Genomic DNA, 16,825 nt, shown 5'->3' on the forward strand with positions numbered 1-16,825 from the left:
GCGTTTTTCCCAAGTGCATTTTGCATTTGCAGATCCACCTGTCGACAGTAGGACACAGCAGGACCATAGTGTTTTTGCATCAGGCCTCAATTCAGCCCAACGTTTTTGGACCAGATTTTCAGCCTAGCGTTTTTGCAGATTCCGGCGTGAAGACCTTCTCTACATCAGTGTTTTCAGTTTTCAGCGTCTAGACTCCACACCTCAAGTCCCAAACCTCGCAGATCTCACCTTCCCGCAGCAGATCCTCGCCGCACGGTCAGATTAGCAAGCGTTTGCAGGTTCAGCCCGAAAATTGCAGATTTCAGCATTTGCATTTTCAGCGTGTTGTCGTCATCGCTGTTGTCACCGACATAGAGTCAGAATTCAGCAGATAAAGCTTTGCAGGTTTCAGCCATTAGCGTTTTCAGATTTCAGCCCGTCTCGTCATCGTCCTCATCGTCGTCGACATCGTCGGCAAGTCCATTGCATTGTAGAGATTTGTGCTATCAATAGTAGACCGCTCTCGCCATAGAGAGTGGGGCCTTCGGAGGAGGGTTTGACAACATTCTGGTGTCGTATTCTTCTCTCTCTACCTCTCAGTCTTAACACTTCATTCATAGTGTTTACCACTTTGTTGTGATCATTTGCACTAAAGGAACGGAAGGCTCTTCCTTCCGTAAGTAAGTAAAAGGAACCCTTGAGCACAGTTCGGAGCACTCATCTTGAGCAAAGTTCAACATTCATTTCCGCTGCACCTTACATTGGTATCAGAGCTTTGACAGTGTTCTGTATCACTCAAGGAAAGAACCACAAGATTTTTTTTTTGCTTGTTGCGGTTGCACGCAACCCAAGTCCTCTTGGGCGTGTCGATTCCTAATCGTGTTTTTGAAGAGTGACAGGAATCCCAAGAAAGAAGGGCTTGTCCAGGCTCCCCTTGTTTCTCTTTTCACTCATTGAGAGCGGACTATGCACTTAGCGGCCGGCCAATCGACGTGAGGTGGGAAAAACTAACCTTGGTGTGAGCGCAAGGCCGCCAAGGAGTGTGCCTGCGGGAAAGAGAAGAGCTTGGGTAAGAGAAGATCCTTCTCTAACACAAATTGCAAGCTAAAGAAGAACCTCAAGAACCTCAAGACTCCAGAACCTCAAGAACCTCAAGAACCTCAAGACTCAAGAACCCAAGAACCCAAGACCCACAAGAACCCAAGTTCCTCGTGAACTTAAAAACCCAAGACTTTAGTGTATAGTCATTACCCGAAGCGGAATGGATACTTCGCATAGAGGTGATGAGCATGGCAGTGGCGAAGAAGAATTTTCCTCACCAGGAGATTTTTCTGATTCTCCCCCTTCCAGGATTGCACCAAATCCTATGGAGGCTTTGGTCAAGTCAATGATGGACATGATGTTACACCAAGAAGTGCAACGCGTTACCTTGGAGCGCGAGCGCCAAGAAAGACAGGAATCCATGGATCAGGAGCGCCAAGAAATACAGGCATCCTTGGATTGCGAGCGTGACCAAGCGCGCTTGGCGGCCGAGAAACGAATGGCTCGCGAGCGTGAACAAGTGCCCTTGGCGGCCGAGGAACAAAAAGAAAGAAAAGCAGAAAGAAAGGCAGCTATTGAGCGTGGTGGCCGATGAAAGAAAGGTAGCTATTGAGCATGAGCGTGAGCAAGCGCGCTTGGTGGCCGAAGAAAGAAAGGAGGCGGCCGAAGAGAGACGAGCGGCCTTGGAGTCAGAGCGTGAGGCGCAGAGAGACCAACGCATGCAAGAGTTGGTCCGACAAGTACTCACGTCGAAGTCCAATCCGGTCAAAGAAGTTGGTAGTTCATTAAGTAGCACAAGCAAAGATTCGGACTCCAACAACCCCGTCACAGAGAAGCTGACGTTCAGTAAGTATGACGGTAAGGTGGATGCTACTATTGTTCATTCTTAGTTGCATCAATTTAATGCTTATTTTGTGACAACTAAGAAGACAAGGAATAGCAAGGTTCTCATGGCAGCCATGTACCTTCCCGGTGATGTCATTAATTGGTACCACGCATGGCAAGAGGCACAGTTGACCACGCACCTAGAGGAAGCCGAGGAAGGCGTGCCCCTTTCTTTCAATTTGGTCGACGTCCAAGACAAGCTCAAGGCGCGGTTTATGCCACCACAGTACCTAGCACGGTTGAAAAAAGATTGGCGTAAGCTCAAGCAGAATGGTATGCCAGTCATGTCTTTTTCTAACTGGAGCTCGACACCCAATTACGCAAACCTGATGATGAGCGCAAAGAGGCTTTCCTTTTTGGGTTGGACGAATATATCAAGTTTGATGTAGAAGTCTTCGACCCTGCAGATCTCAACAAGGCGGTAGCAATTGCTCTCTCCCAAGAGATGAAGCACAACAAGGGAGAGCCTAAGGAGAACAAGTCATCTCAAAGCACCTCCCAGACTTCTCAAAACCCTCAGAATGATAAGAACGGTAAGAATGGTAACACTTCTAACCAATCTTGCTCTCAGAAAAGAACTCTCCGAATGAATCTAAGGGTAAAGCTAACACAATTGCTAAACCTAAGCTCACCCCAAATGAAAAGGCAGAAAAAGGATTTTTAGGAGGATATATTACGTCGGAAGAACAAAGCATTTATTCTAATGAAGGTCGATATTATCATTGTCACATCAAGGGTCACATAAAAAGAACATGTGCTAAGCTTGACTCTAATGAATCTAAAGAACCCACAGAACCCACTTCCTCTGTCAATGTCACAAGACAGGCACCACGTGCCAATAGAAAAGAACAGACTGAACAGACTTTTAGCACTTCAATAACAACTGAACTGAGAGAGAGAGAGAGAGAGAGAGAGAGAGAGAGAGAGAGGACACGAGACATGGAGTGGTGGTATTCCACCCCAGAGAGTATTGGCCCCAAACCTTGGTGCCCCTTTCGGTATTTCTTTATATTGCATCAACACAGTACAAGCGGTAGTCGAGACTCTGCACCTTCTCCAGGAAGCATATTAAAGAATGAACCTTGGCCTAAAAAGCAGTTATAGTGAAAAGTCTTTAAAACTCAAAAGCTTCTAGTCCAAAAGCAATGACAAAAAGTTTCCAGCATAAATCCGTACAGTCCTACCACGTCAGCACTGCCAGCGTAAAAAGCGGAAATCCGTACAGTTCTGCCATGTCAGCAGTCAACGAAATTTTCGAAAATCTACCACGTCATCAATTTTTGGCTCTTTGTGGGTCCTGCTTTATATTAATCCTTTATGTCACTTGGGGCCCCATCGGACGGGGTCCCCATAAGCTGGTAGGACTTCTTCTTCTGTTACTTGTTCTTCTTAGACATCTGCAAGTTGGCTCCCTTCTTCAGGACTTTGACACGTGAGCAGTTTGTGACATCTCTCCTTCTTGAAAGAGAGTAATCGTCCGCGATTACGGCATATCTGCAAAACAACTCAAGTTAGCTAAAAAATTTTCGAGGGTCATTGCGAGGGACAATCAGTTTGCTCTGTTTGTTAAGGAGTTAGCTTCTCCTTTCGGCTCTTTTGAAGGAGTTGGCTTCTCCTTTCATCCAGATCGGAACTCTTGATATTCCGGCGTAGTAAAATTAGCCATCACACCCAAACCGTACTGATCTTCCATGGGTGTCTTGATGCACTAAAATTATATACCCAGACAATCTCATCTAATCAGGAATATTCAGTGGTTGGCACATCACAATGCAACACCAAATGCTCACATATGCATGTTACAAGACATAGAAACATAAAGCCATCGATGAACACTCCCCCCGCAAATAACCATCCAGGTCTGGGCCATGAGCTATTCAACGACTCCTTCATCACTCCTCACGCAAATAGCCTAAAAAGGTCCGGGCCATGAGATATAGAGGCCTTTTACAACCAAACGCCGCCTAGACCGCAGCCTGCATCGTTTGGAGGTGCTGAGAGTAACCATTGCTCAGACTTCTTAATACTCCCCTCGTAAATAACCATGCAGGTCCAGGCCACGAGTAACAACAACAATACTCCCCCTGTAAATAACCACCAAGGTCCGGGCCATGAGTAAAAACAACACTATTCCTACAATGGTGATGGTAGTCCAATGGTGTATCGCTCGCATTGGGCCTCCAAGGGAACAGATCTAAAGAAGAACACCGGAAGGTACACGTCGAGAAACCTTTGGTTATATTCGTCCATGGTTTCGGTGGCAAGTATTTTCAAGTTACCCCACTCTGCCAAAATCCGGACTTCAAACATAGAAGTCATGTAACTACTTGCGAAGACTGTCTTGAAAGCTTGCCAGGTCCTTGGAGCATGCGGTTGTGTCGCGATTGAACTCCACCATTGCATAGCATTATCTTTAAGAAATCCCGCTGCTCGAGAAATCTTGGATTCTTTTGTATAGTTCCTTAAAGCATAGATATTGTCGAATTGCTGTAGGACTGCAATGCTTTCTTGCGATCTTTCACCTCGGAAAAAGTGAAAAATTTGACTATCGTGCCACCATCTTTGAAATCTTTGGGTTGGTTAGGCGCATGTCCCGGGTATGGATAATAAGGGTATCCATATGGGCTCCAACCATTGTAGTCTGGTGGCGGTGGTGGTGGTGGAGGTGGGAGTAATGGCGGTGGCAAGGGCGGTTGCACTGGATGAGGGTCAGATGGTTGCACCATATTCCTGAAGACTCCCCCGATCGGAAAAGACGGTTGAGAAGTTTGACGGTTGGAAGCTCTCGTACTTTCTGATGGCGAAGGAGGTACCATCTGGGGAGGGGGTAATATGTAGTTCAAAAATTGTTGAAAATTTTGCAGCATCGGAAGATTCTGCTGAGGATGCCGCGAAAGAATGTCGTGGAGTTCGTTGAGCATAAATTGCAAATATTCTATTGAATCCATGTCTTGGGTTCTTTATGGCTTATGCCCTGTAAGACAGAGCGATGAAGACGGGAGGGCGCCCGATGCGCGATGAAGTAAGGGTGGGAGTGGCTAATAAGTTCGGGGTTGGGACCCAAAGATACTTCAAGTAAAATTCCAATAGCTCTGTCTGCTCTTTTGTAGGACCGATATGCTTTCAGAAAAGCACACGCCTGATGCTCTGATACCACTGTCACAAGACGGGCACCATGCGCCAATAGAAAAGAACATCACTTCAAGAACAACCGAACTGAGAGAGAGAGAGAGAGAGAGAGAGAGAGAGAGAGAGAGAGAGAGAGAGAGAGAGAGAGAGAGAGAGTGGCGGTATTCCACCCCGGAGAGTATTGGCCCCAAACCTTGGCGCCCCTTTCGGTATTTCTTTATATTGCATCAACACAGTACAAGCCGGTACTCTAGACTCTGCACCTTCTCCAGGAAGCATATTAAAGAATGAGCCCTAGCCTCATATTTAAAGGCCCTTGGCCTAAAAAGCAGCTACAGTGAAAAGCCTTCAAAACTCAAAAGCTTCTGGTCCAAAAGCAATGCCAAAAAGCTGCCAGCGTAAATCATGGAAATCCGTACAGTCCTGCCACGTCAGCACTGCCCAGCGTAAAAAGCGGAAATTCGTACAGTTCTGTCACGTCAGCAATCAACGGAATTTTTAAAAATCTGCCACGTCATCAGTTTTCGGCTCTTTGTGGGTCCTGCTTTATTTTAATCCTTTATGTCACTTGGGGCCCCATCGAACGGGGTCCCCATAAGTTGGTAGTACTTCTTCTTCTGTTACTTGTTCTTCTTAGGGTTTAGGCCCCTCGACCAACATTTGCAAGTTGGCTCCCTTCTTCAGGGCTTTGGCACGTCTGCAGTTTGTGACAGTCAATGCAATAAATGAGAACACGAGTGACCCAAGTTTCTCACGATTCTCCCATTGTTGAGTCTGGCTTCGCTCTCGGTATGGACTCTCTCATCACGCAAGAGTGCCTTGATGTTTTGTTCACTGTTCAACAAGCGTCCTTCCGCAGAAAATTTATAGTCTCTCCTCTTTCAAGATGTGATATGCTTTTAGGCATTTGATGGTTTCGTGAGCATAACCCTCTATTATTGGGGAGCTAATACTTTCACTTTCAATGCCAAGAGTGACTCTCCCATTGTCATTCATGGGGAGCAAGTTGTTCATTCTTCATCTCTCATTTCTAATGTGTAGGCGAAGATTGAAAAGAATTAGGAAAGGAGACTCTCTTAGTCTTCTCTTCTCCAAAGCACGAGACACATAATTTGCATGATAATGATAAGCATGATGATTTCCATGATCAAGAGGTGATTATTCACGAGCATGATGATTTGCAGGACAAAGACGTGATTGTTCACAAGGATGATGGTTTAGTTGATACTTTGTCTCGTGGAGCTAACCTCATTGCAGATTCGATCAATCACGAAGAACCGATCTTGGTTGTCGAGTCGAGGTCCCAAGAACCCCCACAGGAAGTATTATGTGTGCTCATGATTAGTCAGTACGCATTGTTCGAGTGTTTCATTCGTAATGGTTTCCTGTATTTTAGTCACCGTCTTTATGTGATCCCTTTTCATAGGCATGCCATATTGTACGATGAACACGATTCACTCATGAATGAGCACGGATGTATGCGGATTACTCGTGAAAAGATGAATGTTTCCATTCAAGGAATTCACATTTCATGTCTCTTCCTTGGCATGACACAATATCCGAAAGAGCACAAGAAGGATTGAGCATCAAGCATCGGCATTTCCATTGTGATTTGCCACAGTTGATAGATTTAGATCAAAAAGACAAGTTTCGATTCCATTGTTTGCGTGTGTTTGATGAACGGTTTGGCACTCCGTCTCTATGGTCATCTACATTGCATGCACAGTCTTTAAAAAAGACTAGAATTTTTCCAGTCAATTTACATGGAATGGGTATGTTCATGTTTTTGTGTTGAAAGTGGTTTTAGGAATTTTCATCCTCAGAGATTCTTGAAGAAGGTAGACGCATGACTATAGACGAAGTTGAAGCATTGAAGGAGCCACATATGACTTTGTGTCGCTTTCGGCGTGGCCCAAAGAAGCAAGCATTGCAGACCTTTATGAAGTTCAAGTATCGCACGACCCACACATCAGAGTGGGCCGGTGAAGAGTCCTTCCAAGAATTCATCCAGACACTGTTGGCGATCTCCCTCGACGTCATACAGTTTGGTACCAGTACCTCACTTTGAAAAGGAGGGGATGTCACGGGCACATCTTACCCTATGTGTACGTGGACAAGCTACTTCATGACAAAGGTTCAGTTAGCCTAGCTTAGGAGTATTCTGACACTTTTGTGAGTCTGCTCGCAAACCGTGCATTCCAGGCACTTAGAGTAGATTTATATCCTCTGGTTGCACACAACATGATCATCAAATTACTATCAGAACCCATCAGGAGCATTTTTACAGTGCACAGATCTAATTTCCGTATTTTAGCCATTTTTCACTTATAATTATTAAGTGACTTTTGTTGGGAAACTGGGTACGGCAAACTTAGTAAGCAAGTATATAAGAAAACCCAGTGCTAGCACTTTCTGGCAGAAGAGGCAGGAGACCACAGTCAGAGTGCACCTTCTCAGCAAGACCAGCCTGAAGACCTAGCATTTTCAAGCTACCAAGACAGCCGGCGTTTTTTCCAAGTGCAGATCAGCCCGAGCGTTTTGCATTTGCAGATCCACCTGGCGACAGCAGGACACAACAAGACCATAGCGTCTTTGCATCAGGCCTCAATTCAGCCCAGCGTTTTTGGACCAGATTTTCAGCCTAGCGTTTTTGCAGATTCCGGCGTGAAGACCTTCTCTACATCAGTGTTTTCAGTTTTCAGCGTCTAGACTCCGCACCTCAAGTCCCAAACCTCGCAGATCTCACCTTCCCGCAGTAGATCCTCGCCACACGGTCAGATTAGCAAGCGATTGCAGGTTCAGCCCGAAAAACGCAGATTTCAGCATCTGCATTTTCAGCATGTCGTCGTCGCATTGTCGTCATTGCTGTCGTCACCGACATAGAGTCAAAATTCAGCAGATAAAGCTTTGCAGGTTTCAACCATTAGCGTTTTTGGGAAACAAACAAACTGGAACACCTCTATAGCGATGTTACCCAAGAGCGTTGAAAGAGCACTACAAGAACACCAAAAGCTTTGGGAAACCCCTCTGAAACACCACAAATCCAACAAAAGTAGTCCCCTTGGGAATTTACTGGCAGTCGCCCACCCAAGAGACTATGTCGCAAAGAAGAAAGAAATCTGTTTAGGCACGGAATTACGGACGTCGCCTATCAATGCTCTTGAAAACAAAGCTTTCCCCTTCATCAAAAAGCACTTGAAAACTCCCCCTTCAAAGCATACATCACCCACAAGACGTATGGGGTTCCACAATTCAACCTACATAGTTTTGCCCCAAAGCTGCCATACACTGTACTCTGCCGAGAACAGACCATAACTCCAAAACCCCAACTCCAAAAGACATGATTTCAAACTTCAAAAAATCTCTGCAAACTCTACAACAAAAGTGTTGAAATCCTTTAAATCAAACCCATGCACAACTATGTGCAAAATCAACGCGAACAGGATGCTGTAGCAGGAAGACTACGTGTAGAGAGAGCTAGTCGAGGCATGGTAACAGGGAATGGCCGTTTTTAGGTCTCCGTTCCCCGTTTTCATTCTAAGTTCCCGTTTCGAATCCCCGTTCAATGTTTCAAACGTGAGTACCTGTAACAGGGAATGGCATTTTGTGACAGTTTCCGTTCCGCGTTCCCCGTTCCGGTTTCCCGTTCCTGGTAATTATGAGTAGAGGGCAAAAAACTGCATCCAAAGGCATCAAGAAGCCAGAATGAGCTCAAACCTGCAAAATTCTGGATTTTGGGTGAACTTTTTTTAGTTTGTACATGAGTTTAAGTTATATACAAGTCTCACTTCAAAAAACTCACTCACGGGCACTTATGGTAGCCCGACAGCTGTCACTAGACTAGCGACTTGCAGTGCATGTACATGTGCTTGCTAAAGCAAGCTAAAAAACCCACAAAAGAAAGCCCACACACCTTTTTGACATCGGGCGTCCTGTCCGTATGTACAACTTTACAAAAAACGGGGTGTCAGAAATGCGCCAACATAGTTTGCCACACCCCAGCCTGCTAGATCATTCATGATCAGCAACACAAAAGAGATCCTGTAAACCACATGAGGGAGTCTTCACTTCATCATCACCCTTAGCCACATGATCAGAAAATCCTTCAAAAGAAGGCTCATCCTCAATCACAGTCATCAACCTTGCAATATACTTCTTTAACCTGTAGCCATTCACACGTGCCTTATGTGGGGTACCATCCAAGTCAGCAAGTTGATATGTGCCATTTGGAAACGTGTTTAAGACCAAGAAAGGACCTTGCTACTTGATTTGAAATTTCTTGTAGAAAGTGCTATTAAGCTTACTATTGTAACGAAGCACCATGTCACCCTTCTTGATGTCTTTGTCCTTCACCTTCTCATTTGCCTTTGCTTGATTGTTCTTCAAGACCTGCTCATAATGCTCAAAAGCCAACAACCTATCCAAGTGTACACATTGCAAATATAGAAGCCTTTCCTTGAGTGCATCATTGGGATCTTCTTCAAGCTTTAGCATCATTTTCAAAGCTGGTATCTCCACCTCAATAGGAAGTAAAGCCTCTTTGCCAAAAACTAGATGGAAGAGAGAGAAACCAGTACTTGATTTGATGGCAGTTCTGTAAGCCCATAGGTAGCTCTAAATCCCAAGTCTTCACATTGTTTCTTGTCATCTTTGTAAGCATCCTTTATGAGTTCTCCATTAAACCTTTCATTCATGCCATTGCATTGGGGATAATATGGAGTAGTAAACCTGTGACGATGAACATGAAGCTTCTCACATAGATAAGCTGTAACAGACTTGGACACTCCAAGTCAAGAATCAACCGCGACAGCACCAAATAACCACTTCAAAACAATTCACAGATCACAATAGATTTGCACTGGCCCGGCGGAGTTCCGTGCCTAGAGATATTGGCCCCAAAGACTGGCGCCCCTTTCGGTATTTCTTTTTGTATTAATCAATCATCAAAGTACAAGAGAGCGGTTAGGGTTTCACTCTCAGACTCTGCGTCCAGATGCTCTGAGAAGTGAGGCCCTCACCACTAATTTAAAGGTTACAAGGGATGCCCAAAAGCAGAGCCCCAAAAGCTTTTAAAATCAAAAGCATCAATTCTCTCTCTCTCTTAGAGAGTCTTTTCTCTTTTTTTTTTAATTAAAAAAAAGCAAAAGCAAAATTCGCGTCGCTCATCATTTTCCATTTTTTTAAAAAAAAAATTAATAATCCGCCTCCGCGATTTCCGGAATTTAGGGTTTTTGGCAAAAATTAGGGTTTGCAGGAATTTTAGGGTTTCTGGCAGAAATTAGGGTTTCTGCTGTCCGCCACGTCATCACTTTGTGACATACCCCCCTCTTGAAAGCATTGTAATCGACCGCGATTACGCCTGCAAAACCGACAAAAGCCATAAACCGTCTTAGCAGACACTGACTGTTAGTACCTACGTAGTAGGAACGCACATCTAGCACATGTACAGAATCGACAGTCACATCACACGACATCACAGGACATCACCAGACATCACAGGACATCACATGACATTCAACATTCATTCGGATCTTAGACCATGATTTATCGGCAATGTAGCTAGCAATCACATCTAGGTCCAATCGGGACCTCATCGATGTCCGATTGACTAACCCCTATTGCAACCATGTCTATTCGAGATCAATCAGACCAAAATGCTGCAGTCATTTCGGCTATCAGTTCCTGCACTCACAAGAAGTCAAGAACAAATCAATATCATAATCAGGAATTCCATTTCATAAAGTCATCCAGCAGAATACTGTCAGCTCTCAGTATCCCTGAAGCTCAAAGAGACATCAGTGACTTCAGTATCAAAATCGAGGCATCTGTTGACAAAGGAGCGGAGTAACTCCCCTCTTGTGCATCCCACTGCACCAGATCTTCGGCCAAGCTGAGTTTCTGGGTTCCGTTTGGAGTAGACTATGCTAAACCAAAACATCGAGGTAAAGTTTCACAATTCGAGGAGTATCTGCTAGGTCCTCCTCCTCCATCCACTTCGCATCAAATGCAGGAAAGTTCTTGAACTTAACCAAGAACCGCCTTCGGACTTTACCTTTCTTCGTATCATTATGTGCCAAAATCTGTTCAGGAACAAGGATCTCCTCGTTTTCTTCCACTTCGGGTTGCTCATCAGGCTCCCCATCATCAGGCACATCACCCTTAACAGGGTTCAAGAGACTCACATGCAATGCATTATGAATCCTCCAAGTATCTGGCAGTTCCAATCGGAAGGAGACATCATTTATCTTGTCAGTAATCTGGAAAGGTCCGTAGTATCACATACTAAGCTTTGGAAAAAGCCTCTCCTTTCCCTTTTTTTTTCTTAGGCGTGCCTTCTCAAAAGTAAGAGCACCCAATCATCCTCCTTCAGTTTCCAGTCGCTACGATGGCGATCCGCTGCCTTTTTCTGTCGTTCTTGAGACTTCTGTATAGTCTCGCGAACCTTGGCAAAAACCGTATCCAAATCTCGCGAATATTCATCCGCTTCAAATTTCTAATCTTTCATGCTCAGGAAGGATGGAACCTTCGTAGCAGTTTCAACAATCTCTCATGGCGTCTTCCCCGTCGAAGAGTGTATCGTGTTATTGTAGGCAAATTCCACCAAAGGTAAGTTCTTTTCCCATTGAGTCTTCTGATGCGAGATACAAGACTTCAATAAATCTAAAATCACTCAATTGGCAATCTCAGATTGCCCGTCAGTCTGCAAGTGGAACGATGACGAGAACTGCAACCGCGTGCCAATGTTCTCCCAAATTGCCTTCCAAAACAAACTCATAAATCTAGGGTCTCTGTCGGAGACAATCGTCTCAGGCGTGCCATGTAATCGGAAAATCATCGTGATCATTCTGTATTCTCGGGAGATAAAAAAAAATGAAATCCATTTCAATACTTTCCCAGGGGCGGGTGGGTATGGGTAAAGGCTGTAACAATCCCTGTGCCTTATGCCTGTCAAACTTGACCTTCTGGCATACCAAGCAATTGCGCACAAACTCTTCCACATCCTTCTTCAGTCTCCGCCAAAAGAAATCTCTCTCTACCCCTTTCATGGTGGTAGCAATGCCGCGGTGACCCGTAAAAGGTGGACAGTGGCAATCAGTCATAAGCTTTTCCCTCAACGGTTGTGTAACGCACAACATAGTCTTTTTCATCAAGTAGCCTTCCCGAAGGGAGTATCCAGCTACTGTCTCCCCATCCCGTATCCGTGTGAAAATACCTGCAAAACCTGTATCTGTGGCATACTGATCGACCATATCCTCGAAGCTCCTATGATGTATCGCGGAAATAGCCAGAACCAACGGTTTCCGAGACAAAGCATCTGCCACCACATTCTTCTGACCCTGCACATGGACAATCTGGAAGTGAAACTGTGACAAGATGTTCGCCCACCGCATCTGCTTTTCCGAAAGCTGCTTCTGTGACAAGAAGTAGCGCAAACTCTGATGGTCTGTAAAGACAATGAAATCCGCTCCGAGTAGGTAATGCCGCCACTGAGTAAGAGCGTGGATAACCGCCAAAAGCTCTTTCCCATAGATCTGTGCTGTCATCTCCGCCCTAGAGAACAAACGGCTCTCGTAAGCTATGACATGGCCTTCTTGCATCAAGACCGTACCCAGACTACGACCACAAGCATCACAATATACTTCGAATGACTTCTGCAAGTCCGGCAAAGTCAAAATAGGTCCCGTAGTCAATTTCTCTTTCAATGTCTGAAAGGCAGTCACCTCTGTGGGTCCCCACGAAAAAGGTACTCCTTTCTGTGTCAAGATATGCAAAGGGGAAGCAACCTCTGCAAACTTTCGTATGAACCGCCTGTAGTACGAACACAGTCCCAAGAAGCTTCTAACTTCATGGACATTCCTCAAATCGGGCCAATCACGGATAGTCTCTATCTTGGCCGGGTCCATTCTCACTCCTGTTGTGCTGCTGACACAATGTGTCCCAAAAAGTGTATCCATGGTAGGAAAAAAATTCACTTTTCTTTGCATTAATCACTAGCGTGTGATCTCGTAATGCCTAAAAGACTTGAAGCAGATGATCTCTGTGTTCTGCCTCATTCTTCGAGAAAACAATGATGTCGTCAAAGAAAGTGCCAACAAATAGCCTGTACTCTCGAAAAATCCTGTCCATCATCCGGTTAAATGTCGCAGGAGCATTGGTTAAGCCAAAAGGCATCACCAAAAACTCAAATAACCCAAAAGTCGTCCGAAAAGCTGTCTTGTAGACATCTCCTGGTGCTATCCTGATCTGATGATATCCACTCTTCAAGTCAATCCTGCTAAAGCACGAGGATCCCTGTAACCTGTCGAGTATATCATCGATCCTAGGAATCGGAAATCTGTTCTTGATGGTGATTTCGTTGAGAGTGCTATAATCGATGCACATTCTCCAAGATCTGTCTTTCTTCAAAACCAACAACACTGGAGAGCAATACGGTGAAGTACTAAGCTGGACAAGACCTTTTTCCAAGAGGTCTTTCACTGAGTTCATAATCTTTTCATTCTGTACTCGGCTCACACGATAAGGTGGCCGATTCGGTGGCGTGCTTCCAGATATCAGATCAATGGTATGATCTTCAGGCCCTCTCAAAAGCAATCGGCATGAGCGTGGAGAAAAAAAATCTTGGCGTTCTTTTCTTCAGGTCAAAACATATTCAACTTTTATCCATCGTTCAGTTCTCCCAAAAGAATGAGTAAGAAAACTGAAGTTCATCAAGTACAATCTCTAAGCCCTTCATTTATCAAAGTCGCTTTCTCGGCCCGGTAGTCAACCACGGCGTAGTTCTTGTGGTACCAAGGGATCCCGAGTAGAACGTCACTCACGTGCCCTGAACACCCCTGTCATTGCAAACGAAGTTTGCCAATGCTCGGTGTAATGGCAACATCCCATCCGGGTGCCAGTCGAACTACCTCCGCATGTGGCGTCAGTCTGTCGGGCGTAGTTCCAAATCGAGCCGCCAATTCCAAGTGAAAAGAAGTTGGCCTTGGCTCCTTCAAAAGAGCTTCCTGATCCTTCGCTTTGCCCCAAAAAAAACGGCAAAGTTTGTACTTTCATTCATTTGATTCGGTGCAAGTCCCACGCCATGTGGTACCATTTCTACTTTTCTATCTGCCTTTTCTGCCACATTCCTCAGCTGCTCTCGAACTCTCAGACCTGTCGTCGTCTTTATCATTCTGTTCTCTCTGTGCCTTATCAGGGCACTTCGCGGAAATATGTCCATGTTCCCCGCATCCAAAGCACTTCCCCTCTCTGATGAAGCGAGCTCTCTCCTCAGGAGTAAGCTTGGGTCGTGCATCCTTTTTTTTTTTTCTCTGGGTTGCTCTCTTTCATTCTACTTTCATTCCCAGAAGTCTGTTCGGCTCGTTGTGTCATGGCCTCATCTGTGGGGTAGGTCAGACTACCAGAGTGAATGGCAAAGCCCCGCTTCGCACGACTCATCAACTCCTAAATAGAAGCCGACTTCTGTTCCAAGCAGTGATCTCGGATCTCTGTAGGTAGACCCAAGGTAAACCGCTCAATCTGTTCTCTGAACGAGATCTTCTTGAATGAAGAGGCGGGTAGAAAAGAGCTCCAGAATCCGGAGATGGTTCCAAGCAGCTCGTATATCTCGCTCAAACTCTTGAGTCAACCAAGAAGAAATAAAAATCCTCTTGAATTTCAGCCATGTAACTGGCACAGTCTTGCTTAATAGAAGCGTGGACCACCAAGTACGAGCATTCCCCTCAGAGTAAGAGGCAGCTCTCCGAATCTTGGAGTGCTCTGAATAGCGTCCTCCCGCGAAAGCGATGTTAAACTGCTGTATAAAAGACAAAGCCTTCGAAGCATCTGAGTATCCTGAAAAGTATCAAACTTGATCGAGTGGCCACCTTCCTTAAACTCTCGGACTTTCTTGCTGTTATCTTCGAGAAAGTCATATTGGTTGGCTTTGTAAAAATTCTTCTTGTTCGCATAAAACTTTCCGTCATCGGAATCTGAGCTGTCTGTAGACGAGTCCTCAGTAGAACTGTCAGTCTCTGGGCGAGATGTAGCCTTCTTTGCCTTTTTCTTGCCCGTTCCGAAGCTTTGTGTCTTGCTTCGCTTTTTGCTTTTTTTTTCTGTCTTCTTCGCTCTAATCCGAGGAGCTAGAAGAACTGTCAGAAGAAGAAGAAGAAGAACTGGGTACTCCTTCAAATCGAACACGCTTCTTCCGTTTCTTTGCTTTGTCGAATGTCGACTGACGACCCAAATATCCCGGGAAGTCAGTACCTTTGTTCTGCTTTTTGCCGTGCTTTTTGCCTTGCTTTTGCACGTCGAAAAGCTGAGCAATCCGTGCATCAACCACGTTCTCCAGTTCCTTCTCCGTATATTTCTTGGAGGCAGAAGGTTTCTTGAGAGCGGGTTTCGGGAGTGGTGTTGTGGTTCTCTGCCACTCCATCTGTACCTCTTTCAAAGAGGTATGGTTCATATATTTTACCATCTTCGGGTCCTTGGCAAAATTGAGCATCATCTTTGTTGCATCGCCAATCAATTGACGACGCTCCATCTCTGTTTGCTCCGCCTGAGTAGGCCGAGGCGGGCCATACTCTCTGTCTGAATCTTCGTTGTGATCCCAGCCCGCATCTCTAGATGCAGAGGGAGTCGACTGATCATTGCCTGAAGCCATAGGTGCGGCGGAAAAAAAAATTCGGCGATCGGATTTCCCGTAGAAGAGAAATCGGCCGTGCTCTGATACCACTGTAACAGACTTGGACACTCCAAGTCAAGAATCAACCGCGACAGCACCAAATAACCACTTCAAAACAATTCACAGATCACAATAGATTTGCACTGGCCCGACGGAGTTCCGTGCCTAGAGATATTGGCCCCAAAGACTGGCGCCCCTTTCGGTATTTCTTTTTGTATTAATCAATCATCAAAGTACAAGAGAGCGGTTAGGGTTTCACTCTCAGACTCTGCGTCTAGATGCTCTGAGAAGTGAGGCCCTCACCACTAATTTAAAGGTTACAAGGGATGCCCAAAAGCAGAGCCCCAAAAGCTTTTAAAATCAAAAGCATCAATTCTCTCTCTCTCTTAGAGAGTCTTTTCTCTTTTTTTTTTAATAAAAAAAAAGCAAAAGCAAAATTCGCGTCGCTCATCATTTTCCAAAATTTTTTTTTTTTTTAATAAAAATAATCCGCCTCCGCGATTTCCGGAATTTAGGGTTTTTGGCAAAAATTAGGGTTTGCAGGAATTTTAGGGTTTCTGGCAGAAATTAGGGTTTCTGCTGTCCGCCACGTCATCACTTTGTGACATTAAGCCACCAGCTCTTCCTTGAAACCTGGACCCTTGTCAGAAAGCAACTCCAATGGCATGCCAAATTTGCCGCAAATATCTTCATATATAAATAAAGAAACATCTTTACTCGTATGTGCTTAACAGCTTTGGCTTCGGCCTACCTGGATAGATAGTCAACAGCAGTAAGTATGTAACATTTGCCTCTAGCTGTCATAGGTAGAGGACCTATTGCATCAATACCCCACTTCTCAAATACATCATAAGCCACAATGGTGCCTCTAATTTTTGATTTGAGAACCCTAGTTGCCATGCTTTGACACTCTTTACAAGACTTGTACCAATGATGAATATCACGTTGAATGCTTGGCCACACATACCCCTCCTGTAAGACTTTATGCAAAGTGACCACCACAAGAACCCTCATGATTCTCCTCTAATATTTTGTAATTTTCCTCTTTCCAAGGAACTTTTCTCATCACAAGATCAGTCCCCTTCATATACAAGGCATCACCAAGTAGCACATACCTTTTGGCACGGCGTA

General features: G+C 45.0%; 1 pseudogene; it reads left to right on the top strand.

The window, feature by feature from the left end:
• The first annotated feature begins 1,872 nt into the window (after nt 1-1,872).
• LOC147432525 (uncharacterized) overlaps nt 1,873-16,825 on the top strand; it is a 59,965-nt pseudogene continuing 45,012 nt past the window's right edge.

Source organism: Adiantum capillus-veneris, chromosome 20 (genome assembly GCF_014529385.1).
Source record: "Adiantum capillus-veneris isolate H3 chromosome 20, ASM1452938v2, whole genome shotgun sequence".
Taxonomy (NCBI): Eukaryota; Viridiplantae; Streptophyta; class Polypodiopsida; order Polypodiales; family Pteridaceae; genus Adiantum; species Adiantum capillus-veneris.